This window comes from Triturus cristatus, chromosome 3_1, assembly GCF_964204655.1.
Source record: "Triturus cristatus chromosome 3_1, aTriCri1.1, whole genome shotgun sequence".
Taxonomy (NCBI): Eukaryota; Metazoa; Chordata; class Amphibia; order Caudata; family Salamandridae; genus Triturus; species Triturus cristatus.
In genome coordinates, this window is record NC_140583.1 from 898,413,811 (window position 1) to 898,440,636 (window position 26,826).

Below are 26,826 nucleotides of genomic sequence, written 5' to 3' on the forward strand. Positions count from 1 at the left end.
GGAGGGGATGATAGTGGGGGCTACCTCCTTAAGGATCCGAAGAGGAGCAGGGTCCCTAGGGGAGCCGCTCTTCATGGAGTTGAACGTATTTCTCACTTCGTCTATTGTGACCTGGCCCCATGTGGACAGACAAGTGGACGATGTCGTGTATTGGGAAACAATTTCTTCCCCTGGGCTCGAGGGAGGAATTGAGTCCAGAATAAGTCGGATTTTGTCATGGAAGAAATTAGCCAATTTTTGGCATTTCTCCTGGTCTGCTTTAGGGTCAGAAGGAGGTCCCAGTCCTTGTTCTGGGGGTTTTGAGAGCTCTTTAGGGATGGCGTATGCTTCCTTACTGGAGCATCCCGCTTTTTCTATTCTCTCCTGATAAAACGCGCTTTTGGTTTTGCGAATAGCGATTTTGTAGCTTAGAAGAGAGGTAGAGTAGGTGTTTTTATTGGTTCCTGATTTTTCACGTCTCCAAGCGCGTTCGGTTTTTTTGCACTCTTGGCGCAGAGCTTTAAGCTCTGGAGTATACCATAGAGCGGGGGAAATTCTCTTGGGCTGTTTAAGGGTGGTGGTTTTCGGAAGCATCGTATCAAGGGACGAAGTGATCCAATCACAAAATTGTTTGTCAGCCGTGTTGGGGTCAAAGGAGAGCTCGGGAATGGAGTCTGCAAGAGAAGCAGCCCATTTCTCCGGTGACAATTTGCGCCATTGTCGGTCGGTAACCTGGGTTTTAGGGGTTAGGAGAGTAGGTTTGGGGATTTCCCAGGAAAAAGGGACCAGAAAATGGTCCGTCCATGGTAGGGTCACAGGTAGGTTGGTGGTCACCGCTGCTATATTGGTGAGGATAGGGTCCAATAGATGGCCCTTCTCATGGGTAGGCTCGTTATTCACTAGATGTATCTTTAAAGATGTTAAGTCGTGTCTAATATCCGAGGCTACTCGATCCATGGGGTCTAGGAAGTGGAAATTCAGGTCACCTAGTATAAGGAAGTTGGAGGTGGAGGAAGCTAATTGTGATACAGATTCGAATATGGAATTGATAAAATTGCCTGGGCTCCTGGGGGGCGATAGATCAATAGCCCTGCCAGGGAAAGGGATGAGGAGATTTGGATGGAGAATTGGCCGCTCTCGCAGTCCTCGATACCAGCGTTAGCCATCCTACAGGTGAATTGTTCCCTGTGAATTATAGCTACCCCGCCTCCTCTCCCTTTAGGTCTATTTAAAGCTTGGCAGAAGTATCCAGTGGGTAGGGCCGCGACGACGTCAGGGTCGGTGTTATCTGATAGCCATGTTTCCGTTAAGAACAGTAGGTCAAGATCCTGATTCTGAATCAAAAGGTTTACTTCGGTAGCATGTTTGGGGAGGGAACGGCAGTTAAGAAGTCCCAACTTCAAAGGGAGTGTGGTAGATATCAGGGGGGGAGTCGGATTGCATCGAGGACAGAACGAGAAAGCATTACCTGCGGTGAGCGTGTGGTGGCAGGTAAGGATGTTCTTAGGTCGAAGGGAGCGCAATGTATCTGCTGTATACGTCACTCGGTCCTGAGGGCCACCCGGCAGGGTAACGGGGCCTAGGGCCGGCCGGGGCCGGACGGGCCCAGACGGGCTTGCCTTTGGCGCGCCTTCGGCGCGCTGACGGCGCGCCCGCTGCGCCCGTCCGCTGCGCGTCCGGTGATTGCACATCCTTATAGGTAAAAAAAGGGCCGGGTGTGTGTGGCCTCAGGTGGGCGTGGCCTCGCTTCCTCGCCGTGAATGGCGGCGAAGAGTGGTTTCCTGGCTATCTTCGTTGCAGCGAAGGGGTCGCTGTTTGTGCGTGACTCTAGCCCGCTGCTGGGATGCTTGCCGGGTGAGTGCGCTTTAAAAATGCAGTTTTACGTGGTGACACAGAGTAAACAAAGTGACAATTTTTAAAATAATCGGCGGTCTCCCGGCTTCCGCCTCAGGAGATTGAAAGGGTTCTGGTAGCTTAGCGCTGACAGCAGCGTATTTATGCTGTGGGAGTGGGCGTGGCCTCAGGTGGGCGTGGCCTCGCTTCCTCGCCGTGAATGGCGGCGAAGAGTGGTTTCCTGGCTATCTTCGTTGCAGCGAAGGGGTCGCTGTTTGTGCGTGACTCTAGCCCGCTGCTGGGATGCTTGCCGGGTGAGTGCGCTTTAAAAATGCAGTTTTACATGGTGACACAGAGTAAACAAAGTGACAATTTTTAAAATAATCGGCGGTCTCCCGGCTTCCGCCTCAGGAGATTGAAAGGGTTCTGGTAGCTTAGCGCTGACAGCAGCGTATTTATGCTGTGAGAGTGGGCGTGGCCTCAGGTGGGCGTGGCCTCGCTTCCTCGCCGTGAATGGCGGCGAAGAGTGGTTTCCTGGCTATCTTCGTTGCAGCGAAGGGGTCGCTGTTTGTGCGTGACTCTAGCCCGCTGCTGGGATGCTTGCCGGGTGAGTGCGCTTTAAAAATGCAGTTTTACGTGGTGACACAGAGTAAACAAAGTGACAATTTTTAAAATAATCGGCGGTCTCCCGGCTTCCGCCTCAGGAGATTGAAAGGGTTCTGGTAGCTTAGCGCTGACAGCAGCGTATTTATGCTGTGGGAGTGGGCGTGGCCTCAGGTGGGTGTGGCCTCTCTTTCTCGCCGTGAATGGCGGCGAAGAGTGGTTTCCTGGCTATCTTCGTTGCAGCGAAGGGGTCGCTGTTTGTGCGTGACTCTAGCCCGCTGCTGGGATGCTTGCCGGGTGAGTGCGCTTTAAAAATGCAGTTTTACATGGTGACACAGAGTAAACAAAGTGACAATTTTTAAAATAATCGGCGGTCTCCCGGCTTCCGCCTCAGGAGATTGAAAGGGTTCTGGTAGCTTAGCGCTGACAGCAGCGTATTTATGCTGTGGGAGTGGGCGTGGCCTCAGGTGGGCGTGGCCTCGCTTCCTCGCCGTGAATGGCGGCGAAGAGTGGTTTCCTGGCTATCTTCGTTGCAGCGAAGGGGTCGCTGTTTGTGCGTGACTCTAGCCCGCTGCTGGGATGCTTGCCGGGTGAGTGCGCTTTAAAAATGCAGTTTTACATGGTGACACAGAGTAAACAAAGTGACAATTTTTAAAATAATCGGCGGTCTCCCGGCTTCCGCCTCAGGAGATTGAAAGGGTTCTGGTGCATGTGTACAATGCAGCACACGTGGAAAGAGCAATATGAGAAGAGAATGTAAACATTTCTACTCGTATCAGCTGTTTTAGATCAGAAATGTTATGGTCTTATTTTTGGCACTGCCCCATACCTTGTAAAAAAAATGGGGCAGCATCAAAAAGCACTGCAACACCCATTGCCCGCCCCTTTCGCGCTAAGTGTTGAGTGAATAGGGGCATTATTTACAAGGCGGCGTTAAACCTCTTTAACTGGCTTGATGCTGCCTTGTTAATAAGGCGATGGACTTAGCACCACCAGAACATCACAAAAAGTGACGTTCTGGTGACATTAACTGCTTGTAAATATGCCCCTAAATCTTTCATAGTCTGGGTTCATTTGCAGATTGAAGTATCTGTTCAATGCTGTCACCACTGCATCAAAGTCATACGGTTCTCCTGTGTTTGGAAGGTTCTTGAAGAGATCATACAGTTCATCCCCATGCATATGTAGCATCAGGGACCACTTTACGGCTCCATCCATTTTGCCCACCCAGCAGAGGAAATGTTGTAGTCTTCCTACCCACTGTCACCATCTCAGCGTGACGGTCTCAGGATTGTCCAACTGGCTGAAGGGTGGCAATGCAGCCACTGGGCCATGAACACTTTGGCACTATGAAGGTGGCACAGGTGCAGGTGGTGCAGCAGCTTGTGCTGGGTCAGACATCGCTTCCTGGTACCTTGTATGTCATGAAGCAGCTATGGTGTGTTACCAGGTGTGTCTCACACCTCTGCACAAGTGTCAACTTCCCACGCCCATGAATGCAGGTGTGCCACCTCCTTCCGAGGGTCTTGAGCCTCCCTAAGCTGGTAAACTTGATATTGATGACTCCTCCAGTGAGCCGAGGTCAGCTGTGGGGGGTGGGCATCCTCAAGCCAAGGGAGCAAGAGCAAGCTCTTCTCCGACACACTAGGTCGCTTGGCAGGCCCACGTTGCAGGCTTTTCCAGCATGTGCACACTAAGCGTGGTGCCTCGCAGGGCTGACTACACCACACTGACACACATAGCGCTTTGCCGGTGTGCAGGCCCACACCACCTGTTGCACCCATTCACGGCCCGTCAGGAACTTGGCTGGAATGCCCTTCTCTGGCGCCAAAACGGATGCCTCTGTCATGGCCGGCAGCTCGTCACTGCTGTCGCTCTCAGCACATGGTGAGTAGCGTTCCCCTCTCGTCCCCAATGCAAAGGTCCTAAAGTGATGACCTTTCAGGCCACAACCCACAAGCACTTATGATAAATTACCTCTCACTATTGGGTTATAGCGTTCTCTGCCCTGAGCGGGCCGGGTACCTTTATGTATGGTTAGAGTAGGCAGACCTGGAAGCAGGGTTCAATTCCCGGCTCGGCTGGGTCTTGAGTCCATAAATTGTCCATGGACTCGATAATTCTCGCTCCAGTGCATACTCGATTTATGGGTTCACACTCTGCGACTCTGGGCAATAGCTTGCTTAATCTCCACAATGGCCCCTCGCGGCGGGATGCCTGGCTTTCACCTTGTGGATGCCCTGCTGGGTTATCTCACAGGGGAATACCAGGACGGGTTCCCTAAGCAAGCGCTTAGAGACCGGTTGGTGATTTGCGCTATATAAATATCTGTACATTTACATTTACATTTTACATTTACATATGTATCTCATCTTCTGTGCCCGGCCGTCCGAGTTCGTGCATAGCCCAAATGCACGCACTGGCCGGGTGGCTCACTACAATACCAAGTGCACCATGTTGTCACCCCTTTAAAAAGCGAGCTAATAATTACTATCATTGGAAAGTGTAATGAAAACGTATGAAAGTGAGAGTTCAAATAAAAACCCCAAAATGGAAATGCTATAAAATTGTAAACTAAACAGGAACATAATAAACATGAATACAAAACTGTACCACTCTTATACTTAAGTGTTAACATTCACATAATCATTTACGTGAAAAAAACAAAAAACATAAGAAACAATAATTATATTTTTAAATGGCATTAAGATGGCTCCCGCTGGTGGGCTTTCGGCAGTTTGGTATTCCCAGATCGTATTTTAATGTTCCTGACTCTTGATTCGTGCAGACTAATGAAGGGACAGTCATAGAACATATTTGAAAGTATGACATAATGCACACCTAAAGTTGATCCTGCTAAACGATAATGAACAATGCTCAAGGCAGGATTTTAGCGTGCAAACTCAGCCTACCCTCTGTCCCAGTATATAAACAATTCACAAATGAATTGGTGCGCTGCGGCAAACCAGATCCAAAACGCAGAGCAATGTGGACATACATTGAAAGAATCAAAAGACCAAAATCCAATTTAATCCAGGTGATGCATGATAGTCCATTTCTTCAAACATTTCAAACTCTGAACAGAGTCAAAGTGATTCCCAATGTTTCAAAACCACAGAAGTGCCCAACTGGGGCACTTTTCAGTAGTAAGTTGGAATACACTTTTCATCTTAGTTAACGATGCATATATTCGCCCAATGCGTTTCCGACCAAAGGCCCTTTGTTAGGGGTAATTGTAGTATAAACAAAATATCAGCAGCCATACAAAATTACATAACCAAAGACATAAATATACCTATAGCAAAATATATATGTTAAACATCAAATGAATACTCAGAAACCATCCCCAACATATGCTGCAAAAGATTTCACCCTTGAATTTGTGCTCAGTTAAACCGATAAATAATATGCAACAGAGAAGGAGAACAATATTGAAACTGGGTTTGCTGTATTCCATGGTTAGAAACCACCAGAAGAGATAAAGGCCTCCATATGTGATAACCCTCAACATGAAAATATATACGAGCAAACTGCACATGAAACTTACTATGTAACCAGATGCATAATCTGATTCTACTGAATATGAAACCAATATCACAAAGCAGTGACCGACAGTGTGAACACCAGCAACAACATCCAAAAGACAATAAAATTGTGCACCAAATAGGCCGATCTTTTAATGCTTGCGCAGTGATCACCACAGGTGAAACCATAACCCATACGTGCAGTTTATACGCAAACAGGTGAGCACACCTTATAATTTGAAAAAAAAAATTGCCTGGCCTAAACCCTCCCTTTCTATACATACAGGTCACCCTTAAGGTAGGCCCTAAACACCCCAGAATACAGGGTGCAATATATTTAAAAAGCAGGACATGTACTTTTAAGTTTTACATGTCCTGGTAGCTAAAAACTCCAAAAGATGTTTTTCACTAGGCGTAACTTTCCCATTGGATAACATCGGGATTATCCTAATATATTTTTAAGTGTAATTTCCAATTGGGAAGAGATAAGACCCCCAAGTCTGGTGTCTGTGGAATCCTAATTTTAAAATCCTAATTTATAATGAGGTCAGATTTTAAATTATAGTTCAGTAAATGCCACTTAAGAAAGTTTGCATTTTCTTACTATAGCCATTTGGTGCTTGCTGCCTTTTTCTGACTAGTCTGGGGTGGGTGACAACTGGACTTTGTGCATTCCCCCTAGACAGCCACACACAATGGGAGCTTAGGTGTTACATGGTGGGTCATTCTAGGAGGACGGGAGGGAAGAGCTGGACCCAGCCTCACCTATACCTCAGTAGGTTGTGTCCCGTCCCCAAAGGGCTGCATACCCGGCTGTAGTGAGTCTGGAGCCAGAGCAGGAAGGGATGACCTCTGTGCTTTTTAAAGACCTGTCTTTGAAGTCTCCCCCACTTCAAAGGCCCAATTGGGCATAAGTACTGGATCTCTGTCACATCACATCAGTACATTTCTTGACCTGTGAAGACTCTGCCAGGAAGAAGAACTGTTGTGCTGTGAAGCACTGCCACTCAGCTGGACTGCTGCTTTGCTGGACTACTGCCATGCTGTGCTGACTTATTTTCCCCTGGCTGGTTGAGAAGGACTGGACCTGCATCTTTTGAACCCAGAGTGACTCCAAAGGCTAGTTGGCTGGCTTACTGATCTGAAATCTCAAGGACATAAGTTTGAAGCTGCCAGAAACGCTGTGTGCTGTGCTCCGCGAAGTCAGCGTGAACGTGAGCTGAGCTACAGCTGAGATCCAGGGGCTCCAGAGGCACTGAAGGATCTGGGGAGTCTGACAGAAAACAGGCCTTACCAGTAATCTACTGCTTTCCTGCTTTCTGGGTTCCAGTGGTTCGGAGCGGGATTGTGTTGAACGCATTGCAGCGACGGTAACAGCCTACGCAGCGGTGGAGGCAGAGGTGTCAGCTCCAAGGAACCTCCCGGGTTCAAGACACTGAATCACCTGGAGGTAGGAGCAGAGAACAGAGAGGAGCAGAGAAGGGTGGGCAAGCGAGAGCGCGGCCTTCATTAGTGGCAGTTGCAGAGTGTGGAGCCCACGGAGTCCGCTGAGACGGCCCAACTAGGTTGGGTGCGGCTTGCGGTGCTCATAGTATACCCTGTTCTCCGGCTGCCCCCCGCACCAGCCTCTGCTCTTTTTGTTAAACTGCTCCCTCTGTACGCAGCTCCTGGCTGCTCTCTGTTATCTCCCCCTGCCCTGCTCTCCCTGGGAGGTGCAAAAACAACAGTTGATGGACAGAATGCAGAACAATGTCATACATTCACCCCAGTACAGAGATCTGGGCCTAAATCCATCGTTTTTGTGCTCACCATGCCATTCCAGTTTGAACCCAGCCATATGCAAATCAGTCTTGACCTTGTGCCTCATGGGAACAGTCCAGCCCGAACTGCCAAGCCAGGTCCTCCCTGGACTGGAAACAAGCATCCTAGGACTGGTTTGGGGGTTTCACCCCTCTTCAACCAGGATAGCTTGATTCCAGTGGCACGGAGAGCACGGGACTCATGTCTGAGCATACCCGTCCCACTTGGGGTGACAAATGCAAAAACAGCAGTTGATGGACAGAATGCAGAACAATGTCATACATTCACCCCGGTACAGAGATCTGGGCCTAAATCCATCGTTTTTTTGCTCACCATGCCATTCTGATGGATTTAGGCCCAGATCTTTGAATGTATAACATTGTTCTGCATTCTCTCCATCAACTGTTGTTTTTAGGTCTCGCCTGACCCAGCGCATGAGCTGATCTGGCGAGACATTTAGTAGGTGGGTTTTGAAAGTTCTACCCACATTTTTGTGCTGGCTACAAGCTTGAGTGCATGATGGCGTGCACGCGCCCAATTGCTCCCCGCATTCCCCCTCCCTTCTCGCCCAGCCATCTGCCTTTCCTGCGCCAGCCTTCAGCACCATCTCCGCCCCTCCCCCCGCTGCTGCGTGTGCATCCCTAGCGTGCTTTAGCGCGTCATCGCAATCGCAATCACTTTCACTTTCAGAGTGATCGCAATGACTTTCGCTTTTACGGCCGATGCTTGTTAATGCTTGTATCTTCTGCTGAATGTCTCCTGCTTTCTTTCTTTGACTGCTTGTCTTTCTTTCTCTTCCATTGACTTTCTGTCTTTTTTACTTGGCCTCGCTCCTCTCTCTTTCTCTCTTTATGCTTCTATCTCACTCCACTGCCTGGCTTGCCTCTCTCTGTGACTGCCTCTCTCCCTCTCTTTGACTACCTGTCTCAGCTTCTCTCTCTCTTTGACAGTTTCTCTCTCGCTCCTCTACCCCTCCCGTGCGCCCTCTCTCCTCCGAGTCTGCTGCCGGTCTCTCTCTCTCTCTCTCTTTGACTGTCTGCCCCCCCGCGCGCTCTCTCCCCTCTACAAGCCCGCCTCTGCCTCGCGCTCTATGCCGCAGTCTCTCCCTTTATCTTTCATTTATGGCCGAGGCGCCGCTAGCCAGAACCAAATTGTATTCCTTTAGGTGCCTCTCATATCATGTTATGTATAAATTACCCGACTGCTCCGTGTCTGTCTTATTCTGGTTGACTTTTCCTCCCTTTGTGCATTCCAGCATGGATGAATAACACGCAAATGACTACACCTGCCATATTTCACCCTGACATTACAACTATTAGCGTCCTGCCATAAGTTTGTAATTCTGTTACAATGGCATAGGCGGTTGGATGTTTGTTAAAACACTCAACAAGACTGCCCATGATATCCGTATTTATTTTATTGGGCAATACCATTGCCTTATAATTACTAACCCTGGGCGAGACACTACGCTTCGCCCACGTAGTGTATGTAGCGCTGCCTGCTTCGCAGTTTTCGGAGTAGGCGAAGCAGGCTAGCACTACGCACACCCAGGGCGAAGCGTAGCTGCCTGCTGCCGCTACCCGCCTCCCGCCCACCCTCCTTTTAAATCAAACCCCCGCATTTACAATAAATACATAAGTAAAGAAACTTACCTGAAGCGCGGCGTCTCCGGGGCTCCCTCTTCCATTTTCAACTTCTTCTGACAAATGCGCATGCGCGGAAGCCCGCGCATGCGCATTTCTTGCGAGAAATGCGCATGCGCGGGTGTCCGCGCATGCGCATTTGGTAGAAGAAGTTGGAAATGGAAGAGGGAGCCCCGGAGACGCCGCGCTTCAGGTAAGTTTCTTTACTTTTGTATTTATTGTAAATGCGGGGGTTTGATTTAAAAGGAGGGCGGGCGGGAGGCGGGTGGCGCGTAGTGGGGCTACACGAAGCACGTAGTGTGCGTAGATTTGGGCACACTACGTGCTGCTTCACGTAGCCCCACTACGCCCACTACGCCCACCCTTAATAATTACTACTAAGCCTTCTGGGTCCTTTTGGGTTATGTTTCAACATATGAACACTGATGTGTACAGTTAAATATATTTTCAGCATTGGTTCCCTCTCCTCTAACGCGAGTGGAGGCAGTGCTATAACTTATGTTTCAGAGTTATTACCATCTAGGTACTTTAAGTATTTCTATTTTTCAGTGGGCTATCTTTTGCATTTTGCATGCTTGGGGAAACACTATGCGCAAGTGCAGTGGCATTTATTTGAAGCTGTCTCAAATAATAATGAACATTGTCTATTTTACTGTCGCTAAACCCAATGTACATTGTCTTCAAAAGGTCCATGCAAGATGGAAAACAATGTTCCACTGATGAATATTTACACTTTGTTTCGGCGCCTTTTTTAATTAACTATTTATTCCTCTAAATTGAGTGGTGTATTCAGAGATGATCGATCTTGAAGGAACCGCGGGCACCTATTTAGAGCATTTGAATGAGCAGAAATATGATAATCTCACCATGAGGGTAGAATAATTCCCATTCGTTTTAACTCTACCTACTGAAGACCCCAATAAAATGTTAGTCTACCAGTAGGTAGTTTTAACAGTTTTCCCCTCTGCATCTCACATTAGATTTATTCCCACACCAGAAGATTCAGGCCCCACAGTTACAGTTACATGGTGGCTGATATTTCCACCTCAGAAGCCCCCCTGTCTCTACGGGTTATAGCCCACATTAACAGAGCATTTCTACCAATGTGGGTAATGGCCCATGATGAAGCATACCACCCCTAGGTGGTTGGGAGCATTAGTTCATAAAAACCAAGATTTCTTTTCCCCTACATACCATCTCCTGAGACTATTATCACTGTTCCTTGAGCACCTAGCATTTACTTTGGGCCCCGCCAAAGCATAGCCGATAGGTCTCGCCTTTAGGACATCTTAAGTGTTTAGTTATCCAGCACAATATCCTTGATTAAACAACATCAAGTATTGCATGGCTAAACACTTATAAGGTCCCAAAAGCGAGACCTTCAACACATGACCATGTCCTTGTGTAATGTTACTGGTGCTCATGTCTGCCATATAAAAAACTGACAAACGAGTCACTGCAAAGTTGCATCAAAAGCAGCGCTGGGTGCTATATTGACAAGTTAAGTTTCTTCCCCCCTACCCCTAGGGTAACAAGCATTGGCATAGCCAAATGTCTCGCTTTGGGACCTTAAGTGTTTAGTCATGCAACAGTTGATGTTGTAGCACCAAGGATATTGTGCTGCATAACTAAATACTTATAAGGTCCCAAAAGCGAGACCTATTGGCTATGCCAATGCTTGTTTCATTTGTCACCCCGAGTGGGAAGGGAATGCCCAGATGTGGGTCCCGTGCTCTCCATGCCACTGGAATCAAGCTATCCTGGCTGAAGAGGGGTGAAACCCCGAAACCGGTCCTAGGATGCTTGTTTGCAGTCCAGGGAGGACCTGGCTTGGCAGGTCGGGCTGGACTGTTCCCATGAGGCACAGGGTCAAGACTGATTTGCATATGGCTGGGTTCAAACTGGAACGGCATGGTGAGCAAAAAAACTATGGATTTAGGACCAGATCTTTGAACTGGGGTGAATGTATGACATTGTTCTGCATTCTGTCCATCAACTGTTGTTTTTGCATTTGTCATCCCGAATGGGAAGGGTATGCCCAGACGTGGGTCCCGTGCTCTCCATGCCACTGGAATCAAGCTATCCTGGCTAAAGAGGGGTGAAACCCCGAAACCGGTCCTAGGATGCTTGTTTCCAGTCCAGGGAGGGCCTGGCTTGGCAGTTCGGGCTGGACTGTTCCCATGAGGCACAGGGTCAAGACTGATTTGCATATGGCTGGGTTCAAACTGGAACGGCATGGTGAGCAAAAAAACGATGGATTTAGGCCCAGATCTTTGGACTGGGGTGAATGTATGACATTGTTCTGCATTCTGTCCATCAACAGTTGTTTTTGCTTTTATCTCCCTGGGAGATGGCACCAGGTTTAGGCACCAGGGCAAAAAAGGCAAAAAATGGCCAAAAGATCTAAAAAGGGTTTAAAGGGATTAAAGGGTTTACTCTGGATGCTTATGGCACTGCATCTACCGAGCAACCAGTCTGCTTAGGCTCGGTGTTTACGGTCAACCTAAGAAGAATTAAATTCAAAATTCCTAACTTGGAGAACTTCCGGATCGAGGAAAAAATCATGTGGGAGGGAAATAAGATGGAGAACAAGGGTGTGCTTGTAAGCTGGGCTAAATTCACCGAACACCTTAGCACACTCCACTCAAAAGAAGAAGGGAGAGACGTAACCAGAGCGGTTATGGCCCAACAAAGGCCTTATTCCAGACCACTGAGCATGTAAGTCGACCATCTAAGAGGAGCGCAACTAACACAATTAAAGCACATAAAGCAAGGAATAAATAGAGCAATACGAAATCTCCACCAGGTAGGGCCAGACGTCAATCTTCAAGACGAGCTAAGATCCTAAAAACAAGTGAGAAAAACATATCTGGGCAGCACGCCGGGAAGCCACAGACACAGCATGGGCCAAAATTCTACACGACGCGAAAGCCAAAAAACAGCGCCAGGTTCTGGCATACAGTGAAGAGACTACAGAATCCAAGGACTCTTGGGATAAATTCTCATATCACTGAATAGGAATGGTTTAAGTATCTATGGGATCACTTTAAAAGTGGGCAAACAAACAATACACAGGAAGCTCTGGAGCACTGCAGAGCCAGCTTAGGTCAATTAAAGCAAAACAATGATGCTAGCCATTTATTCACGATAAAACAGATTATAAGAAGAATTTCCAAGCTCAGAGCCGAGGGCGCACCAGGCCCCAATGGTATACCACTGATTCTATATAAGAGAGACCCGGATTATTGGGCAGTTGAACTCCTGCCACTCTTTTCGCACATTATGGAGACAGAAAAAATACCAGACTCTTGGAAGAGGTCTATTATCTCTCCGATATACAAGAAAGGCAGCAAAAACAACCCAGAACACTATAGACTGGTTGCATTAATAGATAATGACGCCAAATATTATTCAGGATTGCTGTTGGAAGAACTTACAGAATGGGCATCCGAAACGGCATCAATTCCAATCAACCAATCAGGCTTCCAGAAAAGTATGGGCACATCAACAAACATACTGGCCCTATCACTTTTAATAGATGCTACTAAACATATAAAAAAAAATGCTATATGTCTGTTTCATAGATTATTCGGGTGCATTCAACAGCATCGATAAGAATAAACTCTGGTTAAAACTCTCCAAAATGAAAATGAATTCCATACTTTTGAATCAGCTGATCTTGCTTCATAGTGACACTTGAATACAAATTTAGCTAGGCACCGGAGAAAGCATATCACGGAGAATCCCGACAACCAAGGGGCTAAAGCAGGGGTGTGTGCTGGCACCAATTTTGTTCAACCTTTTTATGGCAGACCTCTCGCCAGAATTGGACAAATGCAATCATCACACCCCAAACTTCGGAGGTTTCCCTCTCTCGAACTTACTATATGCAGATGATTTGGTTCTGATTAGCCGAACCCCAATTGGTTTAAAACACCTGATAAACACCACGAGTAATTTTTCCAGCAAGAATGGACTAAGCATAAACTTGGGAAAAACTAAAGTGATGGTTATCAAGCAAAAAAATAAATCACACTACTTTCAATGGGAGTTGGAAGGAATGATATCGTGGGAGAATTTAAATACTTGGGTGTAATTTTAGACAATAAAGGCACATTTCTTCCGCAAAAAGCAACTATAAAAGGCAAAGGAACTCTGATAGCAGTCGCATTGAAAATTATTAAACAAAAAATAAGCGGTCCGAGCTTCACCCCCTTACTACATGTAATTCGAGCAAAACTCCTCCCAACAGTCACTTATGGAAGTGAGTGCCTTAGAGGGAGAGATGCCGACATCCTGGACAGGACGGTAACAAAGGCAATGAGAATAATTTTTAATCTCCCACGGTAGACATCACCAGCCCAAATCAGACTAGCGTTTGGACTACTGAAACAACAAATAGCACGTAAAAGGGCATATTTCAAATGCTGGCACAAAATAAAGAGAGCAGAGCCAAAGTTTTTATGGAATGAACTTAATCTGAAAAAAGAAAGTGCAGCTAAGTCTTATCTAAAAGACTCCATTGACAGCTTGGCCTTAAAAGCACACTGGGGCACGATTGGGGCCCATAAAACCTTCAAGGAGCTTGTTAACAAAACAGTAAAAATCATGTCCAATCTTGAGGATAAAGCTTCCCTCTCAGAAAGGGCACATGGATGGTTTGTCATCCAGAGCTATAACAGCTGCTCCCCACAACCCTATCTGGGCACCGGGATTACTAGGGCCAAAAAGGAAAAAAATCTGTACCTGAGGATGTGCATTCTACCAACACTGTCGCATTTACCCCCATGGAAACGGCCACAATCAATAACATCGTGCAGATTGTGTGCCGAGGTAAAGGAAGACATCCTACACCTTCTGTGTACATGTAAGGTTTAGACAGGGAAAGAAGATCCATGCTAAAGCCTGCCCTGAAAAGATTACAGATAAGATCGTGTAGACAGGCAGTGAAGGCCTGTTTTGAGGGAGAGGACATCCGGCTGGCCTGCTGTCTGGTTTGTTTCTTGGACATGGCCAGAATAAAACTAAGGACGACGGAGAAGGAACAAAAGCTAATGAACACCCTCTAGCTGCTTTTTCCCTGACAAGCAACACCCTATTTTCCCGGCTTTATAACATCACTTTAAAGGACAGCAATCTGCAACCTTTTGAGCATCTCTAAAGACCACAGACATCTCATTAATAATGTTTTGTTAAGGCATGGCTTCTCTTTCCTTTTTTTTTTTTTTAATTCAAATCAAGGATATTAAGATTTTGAGAGCGTCCAAATTGGAGAAAGTGTTTTCTGGTTTTAAATATTTTAAGCCAGTGGTCACAAGTGCTTAATCTACTTATCTATAATAACTTGATTTAAAAGAAATTATGTTCATGGGAAGAATAATGCTAACTGAGACTGTGCTCACAGGTATATAGAAGTGCTAATTGTGACTTCCCTTGAAAGGACTTGACAGACGATTATGTAAAGACGGCCTCAGCATCTTATGTGAATGAGATAATAATGAGATAATAATGCGTGTTTTAATCAGTTGCCAAGTGGTGCTACTCCAGTCCTGGACCCTTGAAAGTGACCCCTAAGGTGCTTACTTCAGCAAAAGCCACCTATCCTCTGTTGAACCCGCCCATTGCTCCTGTTGTGGGTAATGAAACATGCACAACGCTCCGGTTGCGTGACCAGAACTGCCACATTGTCTCTGCTGCGTGGATCAGCCCTGGCGCAACGCCTTTGGAACCACCACTGCACAAGGTCTCCCATCTCATTCGATAGCATCCTCGTCAATGACGATAAATCTCTGCATCACAGTTCTTCACTCATCCAAGCCAACACATCGACGTTGCTGTGCAGATTAGGACCGAAGCATCACCCCCAATACATGGATTGACACCAATGCATCACTTCGGCTGCACCCGGCATCATCAATGTCGACACAGCCAGGATGAAGGTATTTTTGTTCAGCAGGCCTCACTGGGTCCTTCTATCTGTCTTGCTCTTCATCTCGGTTGGCTTGAACGTTTGAGTTTGTCGCGGTCCGGAGTGACCAGATATTACAATTGATTTAAAAAAAAATAATTTCTCAGCTTTTCATTATAGGAGTTTTGCTGTTTTGGTCTTGTTTTATTTGTTAAATTAAGTTATATCTTTCTAACCTATTGTGGAATCATTTTGTGTGGTGTTATCACCGTTTTACTGTTTGAAGTGTTGCACAAATACTTTGCACATTGCCTCTAAGTTAGGCCTGACTGCTCTGTGCCATGCTACCAGAGGGTGAGCACAGGTTAATTGAGGGTTTGCCTGCTGCTAACCCTGACTAGGATTGTGGTTGCTGCATGATTAGGGCTCCTACTGCAGTCAAAATACAACCCAATTTCTAACACTCAGGAACACCCAGAAATAGCTTATGTTACTTCAATCTTCGTCATCTCACTCTGAAGATGTCTTGTAGCAGTCTGCGGTACTGGCGTCTATTACTACCCATTTTCAGGATATCCATTATGCGTCTGTGTTACTATACTACAATAGACGTCTACTCCTCCCTCTCACAACACTTAGTAACTCACTGTGGGTCCGGACTCTTGCATTACTTTACCTTGGGACTACAGGCTTGGGAGGCTCACTCTTTTTGAACACTCAGGGGTCTATTATGATGGGGGTCGGAAAAACCACCCTGACCGCCATGGTAGCGGAAATCAACTGTCCGCCGGTACCGTGGTAAAAACGGCAGTCCAATTAGGATCAACCTCCCAAAAATTCCGACTGTGGCGGAATGAGGCCTTTAAAGACCGCCAGTAGCGGGCAGAGCTGGTGAAAATCTGTCCGCGGCAGTCGGATTCGTGGCAGAAACACACTTAATCTCCGCCAGGCCAGCGGAGTGACCGCACGTGAAAATAGGATTCCTCCGATGTGAACACGGGACGTTCTGCTGTTTCCGACCACCATGGTCGCAAACAGTGATGAACACCGCTCCGTGACAAATATGGTGGGCGACAAAAAAAACACACAAGTGCACACAGCAAACTAGCTCTGCCCCCAAAAACTCCTAACACACCCCAATGACACACCCCCATGGCAACTTCAAAAATACAAATCCCAGGACAACCCACACAACACACCTGACAGCAATACCCCATTTTGACACACCCACATAGCTGAGTATAAAACCAGCCCCTTCCCTGACCAGAATCCTTTGCACTACACCACTGAAGGAACCAAACCCTGCAGGACATTGCATAGGCAAAACACCACACATTTCACCAGAACAACAACACACATACACATACCCACATCACCCCACCACCCTCACAACTGCACCTCAAAACGTTAGCACATCACACACCATGGCACCACAGAAAATGCCAAATTTCACAGAGAGTGAGTTGTCAGTCATGGTAGATGAGATAATCAGAGTAGAACCACAATTGTTTGGTACCCTGGTCCAACAGACACCATCAGCCACAAGAGCACAAATGTGGGAAAGGACTAGGGTCCACCCCGCGCACCAAGCAGGAAATCATGAAGCGGTGGCATTACCTGAAGAGGGTGTGAAACAGAAGAAGAACAAGAACCGTGAGCTGGCTCAGAGGACTGGCGGTGGCCCTCCCTTTCCACCAAGAACATTCAGGGCATGAGAGGAGAAGGTGCTTGCCATACTGCATCCAGAGAGTCCCACAAGAATAGCCAGGGGATTACAGGCTTGTAAGGACAAACAAATGTAAACCATTACACTGCTATGTTCTGTCTTGCACAACCACAAAGCTACACCTCCTAGGCCCAAGTCCATTCATATGCACCAAAATACCCAACACAGGTCTCACATATGTAACATCCACTCCATCTAAATCATCCCAAAGGTAGCCTGCAGCATTCCCAGGGTTCTATGTATACAGGCAGCCAGCACTACAACTCCCACCAGGCCCCCTTGTCACACAGCTCAGCAAGATGGAGCACTCCCCCCACCCAGAACCATGTGACAGCCACTGTATTACAACAACCAAACTTACAGGTAGGTAGCCATCATCACAGGGAGGGATGTATAGGGGGTGGGAGGCCTGCACTACAACTCCCACCAGAGCCCCCTGTCCCACCCATGAGCAGGATGTAGCACTCAAACAGACCCCCAGAAGCATGTGTCAGCCATTGTATCATTCACCCTCATCTAACAGGTAGGTAGCCATCTTCACAGGGAGGGGTGTTTGTGGGTGGGAGGCCTGCAATACAACTCCCAACAGGCAGCCCTGCCCCACCCCTGAGCAGGATGGAGCACTCCCCCAGCCAGAAGCATGTTTCAGCCATTGTATTACAACAACCAAACATACAGGTAGGTAGCCATCTTCCCAGGGAAGGGTGTCTGTGAGTGGGAGGCCTGCACTACAACTCACAACAGGCCCCCGGTCCCACCCCAGAGCAGGCTGGAGCACTCCCCCCACCCAGAAGCATGTGTCAGCCATTGCATCGTTCACCTTCATATAACAGGTAGGTAGCCATCTTAACAGGGAGGGCAGTTTAGGTTTAGCAAGGCAGCACTACAACTCTCACCAGGCCCCCTTGTGCCACCCCTGAGCAGGATGGAGCACTCAAACACACACACAGAAAAATGTCCCAGAAAGTCCACCACAATGTGACCACAGAACAGGTAAGTAGACAGTGCATGCACCCACCATTCCTCTCAAAAAGCATGGAGCCATATGACAACACAAGCCCTCACATCCCACCTAAATTGACACAGATACAATATCAATTGACAGTGTACAGACAGCTAAGCATATGTAACTGTCACAGAAACAGAAGTGTGGCTCACCAAATCCCATGTTGAAGCAAATCAGGGCACAAACATGTACAGCACTGAATGCTATATGTAACTTCCATGGGGGCTGAGCTTGAAGGAACATATGAAAACTAAACAAGCATGGTATGTCGAACAAATAAATCAAAGCACAGGCCATGACAAAGGTATGCATGAGATAACAATGGCTAGTTCATGCGCAGATGTAACGCCTGCCAGGCAGAGTATTCAGCAAAGGTGCTTCACATCAAGATGTATTGCCGCCAGTTGTCAGATGACAACTTTTCATCGTAATCACAAAATCTTCACGTGGGGCATGGTACATCATAGAAAAATAATGTATGTACCTCTACATCATTTCATGATGTACATTACTGTGCAGACAGACAATGTGCAAAATAGTTGACTGTTGCATAACCTGTAAATAAGATATATCAAACACCAAGCTTGAGGGGTGCATGTCAATGACCATTTCCCCTCTGTCCCACAGGTGACCAACAACTGACTGCAGAGGATGACAACATCAACCTGCGGAGCCAGTCTCCACCCCTGGAACATGGACTCTCTGATGAGGACTCCCTGGATTTCGAGAATGTGGAGCTTGAAGCCAGCCCATCTGGTATGCCAGGACGCAACAGGTCCCAGGACCCCACTGTCCCCCCACCACATCAGCAACAACAACAACAACTGCGCTGACCCCTGCTGGAATGACCTGTGCGACCTCCACCACCACCATCACCAGTGCTGCCTGCAACACTCTCCCTACCCCAGAGGATGGCCACCCCATCAACTGAGGAGGGCAGAGAGAGTAGGCGGGTGCTTACAGTGGTGAGGCAACAGGTCCATGACAGCAGGGCAGGTGGGAGGGCAAGGGGGTGTTGAAGCCAAAAGGACACTGGGACCAAAGCCCTGGACAACATCAGCAGAGTCCTTGGAGCCTATGAACAGGTCCAGGGACAAACGGGCCAGGCTCAGGAAGATGCCCATGAGCTCCGCCTGCTGCTAAGGTCCATAGACACCCGCATGGACCAAATTGTGGACCTCTTGGGCCAGCTAGCGGTGGTTCTGAGGGATAGGCCTGTGGCACAACCAACACCTCCACCGCCCACCGGTGGCCCGCAGGATGACAGTTCCACATCCTCCCCTGCAGCCACGGACAGGGGGGACTACTCAGACCCCACAGGCCCTGCAGCAGAGGGCCCCCCTGCCAAACGACCAAGGGGCCATCCGAAGAAATGCAAGGGAGGAACTCGTGGCAAAGCACCTGCCAAACGCCAGTCTAGGAGCCACCCTCTTCACCTTGCCATTGACTTTGTTGCCTGTCCTTCACCACACTTACTTGCTGATGGCATCCGTCTGTTGGGCTGGGTCACCACATCAATGTGGCAACTACTCGATTGTCTCATCTACCATCACTGACAACTCATTGCTTCACAATTCACCTTATTGCAAATATTCACTCCCCTGTCACATGTACCCATTGTAAATAAACACACCTTACACACCTATGTTGTTGTGTCTGCTCCGTGTTTATCACAGGATGTGCAATGTTCACAATGTACACGGCATGGTGAGCAAAAAAACTATGGATTTAGGACCAGATCTTTGAACTGGGGTGAATGTATGACATTGTTCTGCATTCTGTCCATCAACTGTTGTTTTTGCATTTGTCATCCCGAATGGGAAGGGTATGCCCAGACGTGGGTCCCGTGCTCTCCATGCCACTGGAATCAAGCTATCCTGGCTAAAGAGGGGTGAAACCCCGAAACCGGTCCTAGGATGCTTGTTTCCAGTCCAGGGAGGGCCTGGCTTGGCAGTTCGGGCTGGACTGTTCCCATGAGGCACAGGCTCAAGACTGATTTGCATATGGCTGGGTTCAAACTGGAACGGCATGGTGAGCAAAAAAACGATGGATTTAGGCCCAGATCTTTGGACTGGGGTGAATGTATGACATTGTTCTGCATTCTGTCCATCAACAGTTGTTTTTGCTTTTATCTCCCTGGGAGATGGCACCAGGTTTAGGCACCAGGGCAAAAAAGGCAAAAAATGGCCAAAAGATCTAAAAAGGGTTTAAAGGGATTAAAGGGTTTACTCTGGATGCTTATGGCACTGCATCTACCGAGCAACCAGTCTGCTTAGGCTCGGTGTTTACGGTCAACCTAAGAAGAATTAAATTCAAAATTCCTAACTTGGAGAACTTCCGGATCGAGGAAAAAATCATGTGGGAGGGAAATAAGATGGAGAACAAGGGTGTGCTTGTAAGCTGGGCTAAATTCACCGAACACCTTAGCACACTCCACTCAAAAGAAGAAGGGAGAGACGTAACCAGAGCGGTTATGGCCCAACAAAGGCCTTATTCCAGACCACTGAGCATGTAAGTCGACCATCTAAGAGGAGCGCAACTAACACAATTAAAGCACATAAAGCAAGGAATAAATAGAGCAATACGAAATCTCCACCAGGTAGGGCCAGACGTCAATCTTCAAGACGAGCTAAGATCCTAAAAACAAGTGAGAAAAACATATCTGGGCAGCACGCCGGGAAGCCACAGACACAGCATGGGCCAAAATTCTACACGACGCGAAAGCCAAAAAACAGCGCCAGGTTCTGGCATACAGTGAAGAGACTACAGAATCCAAGGACTCTTGGGATAAATTCTCATATCACTGAATAGGAATGGTTTAAGTATCTATGGGATCACTTTAAAAGTGGGCAAACAAACAATACACAGGAAGCTCTGGAGCACTGCAGAGCCAGCTTAGGTCAATTAAAGCAAAACAATGATGCTAGCCATTTATTCACGATAAAACAGATTATAAGAAGAATTTCCAAGCTCAGAGCCGAGGGCGCACCAGGCCCCAATGGTATACCACTGATTCTATATAAGAGAGACCCGGATTATTGGGCAGTTGAACTCCTGCCACTCTTTTCGCACATTATGGAGACAGAAAAAATACCAGACTCTTGGAAGAGGTCTATTATCTCTCCGATATACAAGAAAGGCAGCAAAAACAACCCAGAACACTATAGACTGGTTGCATTAATAGATAATGACGCCAAATATTATTCAGGATTGCTGTTGGAAGAACTTACAGAATGGGCATCCGAAACGGCATCAATTCCAATCAACCAATCAGGCTTCCAGAAAAGTATGGGCACATCAACAAACATACTGGCCCTATCACTTTTAATAGATGCTACTAAACATATAAAAAAAAATGCTATATGTCTGTTTCATAGATTATTCGGGTGCATTCAACAGCATCGATAAGAATAAACTCTGGTTAAAACTCTCCAAAATGAAAATGAATTCCATACTTTTGAATCAGCTGATCTTGCTTCATAGTGACACTTGAATACAAATTTAGCTAGGCACCGGAGAAAGCATATCACGGAGAATCCCGACAACCAAGGGGCTAAAGCAGGGGTGTGTGCTGGCACCAATTTTGTTCAACCTTTTTATGGCAGACCTCTCGCCAGAATTGGACAAATGCAATCATCACACCCCAAACTTCGGAGGTTTCCCTCTCTCGAACTTACTATATGCAGATGATTTGGTTCTGATTAGCCGAACCCCAATTGGTTTAAAACACCTGATAAACACCACGAGTAATTTTTCCAGCAAGAATGGACTAAGCATAAACTTGGGAAAAACTAAAGTGATGGTTATCAAGCAAAAAAATAAATCACACTACTTTCAATGGGAGTTGGAAGGAATGATATCGTGGGAGAATTTAAATACTTGGGTGTAATTTTAGACAATAAAGGCACATTTCTTCCGCAAAAAGCAACTATAAAAGGCAAAGGAACTCTGATAGCAGTCGCATTGAAAATTATTAAACAAAAAATAAGCGGTCCGAGCTTCACCCCCTTACTACATGTAATTCGAGCAAAACTCCTCCCAACAGTCACTTATGGAAGTGAGTGCCTTAGAGGGAGAGATGCCGACATCCTGGACAGGACGGTAACAAAGGCAATGAGAATAATTTTTAATCTCCCACGGTAGACATCACCAGCCCAAATCAGACTAGCGTTTGGACTACTGAAACAACAAATAGCACGTAAAAGGGCATATTTCAAATGCTGGCACAAAATAAAGAGAGCAGAGCCAAAGTTTTTATGGAATGAACTTAATCTGAAAAAAGAAAGTGCAGCTAAGTCTTATCTAAAAGACTCCATTGACAGCTTGGCCTTAAAAGCACACTGGGGCACGATTGGGGCCCATAAAACCTTCAAGGAGCTTGTTAACAAAACAGTAAAAATCATGTCCAATCTTGAGGATAAAGCTTCCCTCTCAGAAAGGGCACATGGATGGTTTGTCATCCAGAGCTATAACAGCTGCTCCCCACAACCCTATCTGGGCACCGGGATTACTAGGGCCAAAAAGGAAAAAAATCTGTACCTGAGGATGTGCATTCTACCAACACTGTCGCATTTACCCCCATGGAAACGGCCACAATCAATAACATCGTGCAGATTGTGTGCCGAGGTAAAGGAAGACATCCTACACCTTCTGTGTACATGTAAGGTTTAGACAGGGAAAGAAGATCCATGCTAAAGCCTGCCCTGAAAAGATTACAGATAAGATCGTGTAGACAGGCAGTGAAGGCCTGTTTTGAGGGAGAGGACATCCGGCTGGCCTGCTGTCTGGTTTGTTTCTTGGACATGGCCAGAATAAAACTAAGGACGACGGAGAAGGAACAAAAGCTAATGAACACCCTCTAGCTGCTTTTTCCCTGACAAGCAACACCCTATTTTCCCGGCTTTATAACATCACTTTAAAGGACAGCAATCTGCAACCTTTTGAGCATCTCTAAAGACCACAGACATCTCATTAATAATGTTTTATTAAGGCATGGCTTCTCTTTCCTTTTTTTTTTTTTTAATTCAAATCAAGGATATTAAGATTTTGAGAGCGTCCAAATTGGAGAAAGTGTTTTCTGGTTTTAAATATTTTAAGCCAGTGGTCACAAGTGCTTAATCTACTTATCTATAATAACTTGATTTAAAAGAAATTATGTTCATGGGAAGAATAATGCTAACTGAGACTGTGCTCACAGGTATATAGAAGTGCTAATTGTGACTTCCCTTGAAAGGACTTGACAGACGATTATGTAAAGACGGCCTCAGCATCTTATGTGAATGAGATAATAATGAGATAATAATGCGTGTTTTAATCAGTTGCCAAGTGGTGCTACTCCAGTCCTGGACCCTTGAAAGTGACCCCTAAGGTGCTTACTTCAGCAAAAGCCACCTATCCTCTGTTGAACCCGCCCATTGCTCCTGTTGTGGGTAATGAAACATGCACAACGCTCCGGTTGCGTGACCAGAACTGCCACATTGTCTCTGCTGCGTGGATCAGCCCTGGCGCAACGCCTTTGGAACCACCACTGCACAAGGTCTCCCATCTCATTCGATAGCATCCTCGTCAATGACGATAAATCTCTGCATCACAGTTCTTCACTCATCCAAGCCAACACATCGACGTTGCTGTGCAGATTAGGACCGAAGCATCACCCCCAATACATGGATTGACACCAATGCATCACTTCGGCTGCACCCGGCATCATCAATGTCGACACAGCCAGGATGAAGGTATTTTTGTTCAGCAGGCCTCACTGGGTCCTTCTATCTGTCTTGCTCTTCATCTCGGTTGGCTTGAACGTTTGAGTTTGTCGCGGTCCGGAGTGACCAGATATTACAATTGATTTAAAAAAAAATAATTTCTCAGCTTTTCATTATAGGAGTTTTGCTGTTTTGGTCTTGTTTTATTTGTTAAATTAAGTTATATCTTTCTAACCTATTGTGGAATCATTTTGTGTGGTGTTATCACCGTTTTACTGTTTGAAGTGTTGCACAAATACTTTGCACATTGCCTCTAAGTTAGGCCTGACTGCTCTGTGCCATGCTACCAGAGGGTGAGCACAGGTTAATTGAGGGTTTGCCTGCTGCTAACCCTGACTAGGATTGTGGTTGCTGCATGATTAGGGCTCCTACTGCAGTCAAAATACAACCCAATTTCTAACACTCAGGAACACCCAGAAATAGCTTATGTTACTTCAATCTTCGTCATCTCACTCTGAAGATGTCTTGTAGCAGTCTGCGGTACTGGCGTCTATTACTACCCATTTTCAGGATATCCATTATGCGTCTGTGTTACTATACTACAATAGACGTCTACTCCTCCCTCTCACAACACTTAGTAACTCACTGTGGGTCCGGACTCTTGCATTACTTTACCTTGGGACTACAGGCTTGGGAGGCTCACTCTTTTTGAACACTCAGGGGTCTATTATGATGGGGGTCGGAAAAACCACCCTGACCGCCATGGTAGCGGAAATCAACTGTCCGCCGGTACCGTGGTAAAAACGGCAGTCCAATTAGGATCAACCTCCCAAAAATTCCGACTGTGGCGGAATGAGGCCTTTAAAGACCGCCAGTAGCGGGCAGAGCTGGTGAAAATCTGTCCGCGGCAGTCGGATTCGTGGCAGAAACACACTTAATCTCCGCCAGGCCAGCGGAGTTACCGCACGTGAAAATAGGATTCCTCCGATGTGAACACGGGACGTTCTGCTGTTTCCGACCACCATGGTTGCAAACAGTGATGAACACCGCTCCGTGACAAATATGGTGGGCGACAAAAAAAACACACAAGTGCACACAGCAAACTAGCTCTGCCCCCAAAAACTCCTAACACACCCCAATGACACACCCCCATGGCAACTTCAAAAATACAAATCCCAGGACAACCCACACAACACACCTGACAGCAATACCCCATTTTGACACACCCACATAGCTGAGTATAAAACCAGCCCCTTCCCTGACCAGAATCCTTTGCACTACACCACTGAAGGAACCAAACCCTGCAGGACATTGCATAGGCAAAACACCACACATTTCACCAGAACAACAACACACATACACATACCCACATCACCCCACCACCCTCACAACTGCACCTCAAAACGTTAGCACATCACACACCATGGCACCACAGAAAATGCCAAATTTCACAGAGAGTGAGTTGTCAGTCATGGTAGATGAGATAATCAGAGTAGAACCACAATTGTTTGGTACCCTGGTCCAACAGACACCATCAGCCACAAGAGCACAAATGTGGGAAAGGACTAGGGTCCACCCCGCGCACCAAGCAGGAAATCATGAAGCGGTGGCATTACCTGAAGAGGGTTGTGAAACAGAAGAAGAACAAGAACCGTGAGCTGGCTCAGAGGACTGGCGGTGGCCCTCCCTTTCCACCAAGAACATTCAGGGCATGAGAGGAGAAGGTGCTTGCCATACTGCATCCAGAGAGTCCCACAAGAATAGCCAGGGGATTACAGGCTTGTAAGGACAAACAAATGTAAACCATTACACTGCTATGTTCTGTCTTGCACAACCACAAAGCTACACCTCCTAGGCCCAAGTCCATTCATATGCACCAAAATACCCAACACAGGTCTCACATATGTAACATCCACTCCATCTAAATCATCCCAAAGGTAGCCTGCAGCATTCCCAGGGTTCTATGTATACAGGCAGCCAGCACTACAACTCCCACCAGGCCCCCTTGTCACACAGCTCAGCAAGATGGAGCACTCCCCCCACCCAGAACCATGTGACAGCCACTGTATTACAACAACCAAACTTACAGGTAGGTAGCCATCATCACAGGGAGGGATGTATAGGGGGTGGGAGGCCTGCACTACAACTCCCACCAGAGCCCCCTGTCCCACCCATGAGCAGGATGTAGCACTCAAACAGACCCCCAGAAGCATGTGTCAGCCATTGTATCATTCACCCTCATCTAACAGGTAGGTAGCCATCTTCACAGGGAGGGGTGTTTGTGGGTGGGAGGCCTGCAATACAACTCCCAACAGGCAGCCCTGCCCCACCCCTGAGCAGGATGGAGCACTCCCCCAGCCAGAAGCATGTTTCAGCCATTGTATTACAACAACCAAACATACAGGTAGGTAGCCATCTTCCCAGGGAAGGGTGTCTGTGAGTGGGAGGCCTGCACTACAACTCACAACAGGCCCCCGGTCCCACCCCAGAGCAGGCTGGAGCACTCCCCCCACCCAGAAGCATGTGTCAGCCATTGCATCGTTCACCTTCATATAACAGGTAGGTAGCCATCTTAACAGGGAGGGCAGTTTAGGTTTAGCAAGGCAGCACTACAACTCTCACCAGGCCCCCTTGTGCCACCCCTGAGCAGGATGGAGCACTCAAACACACACACAGAAAAATGTCCCAGAAAGTCCACCACAATGTGACCACAGAACAGGTAAGTAGACAGTGCATGCACCCACCATTCCTCTCAAAAAGCATGGAGCCATATGACAACACAAGCCCTCACATCCCACCTAAATTGACACAGATACAATATCAATTGACAGTGTACAGACAGCTAAGCATATGTAACTGTCACAGAAACAGAAGTGTGGCTCACCAAATCCCATGTTGAAGCAAATCAGGGCACAAACATGTACAGCACTGAATGCTATATGTAACTTCCATGGGGGCTGAGCTTGAAGGAACATATGAAAACTAAACAAGCATGGTATGTCGAACAAATAAATCAAAGCACAGGCCATGACAAAGGTATGCATGAGATAACAATGGCTAGTTCATGCGCAGATGTAACGCCTGCCAGGCAGAGTATTCAGC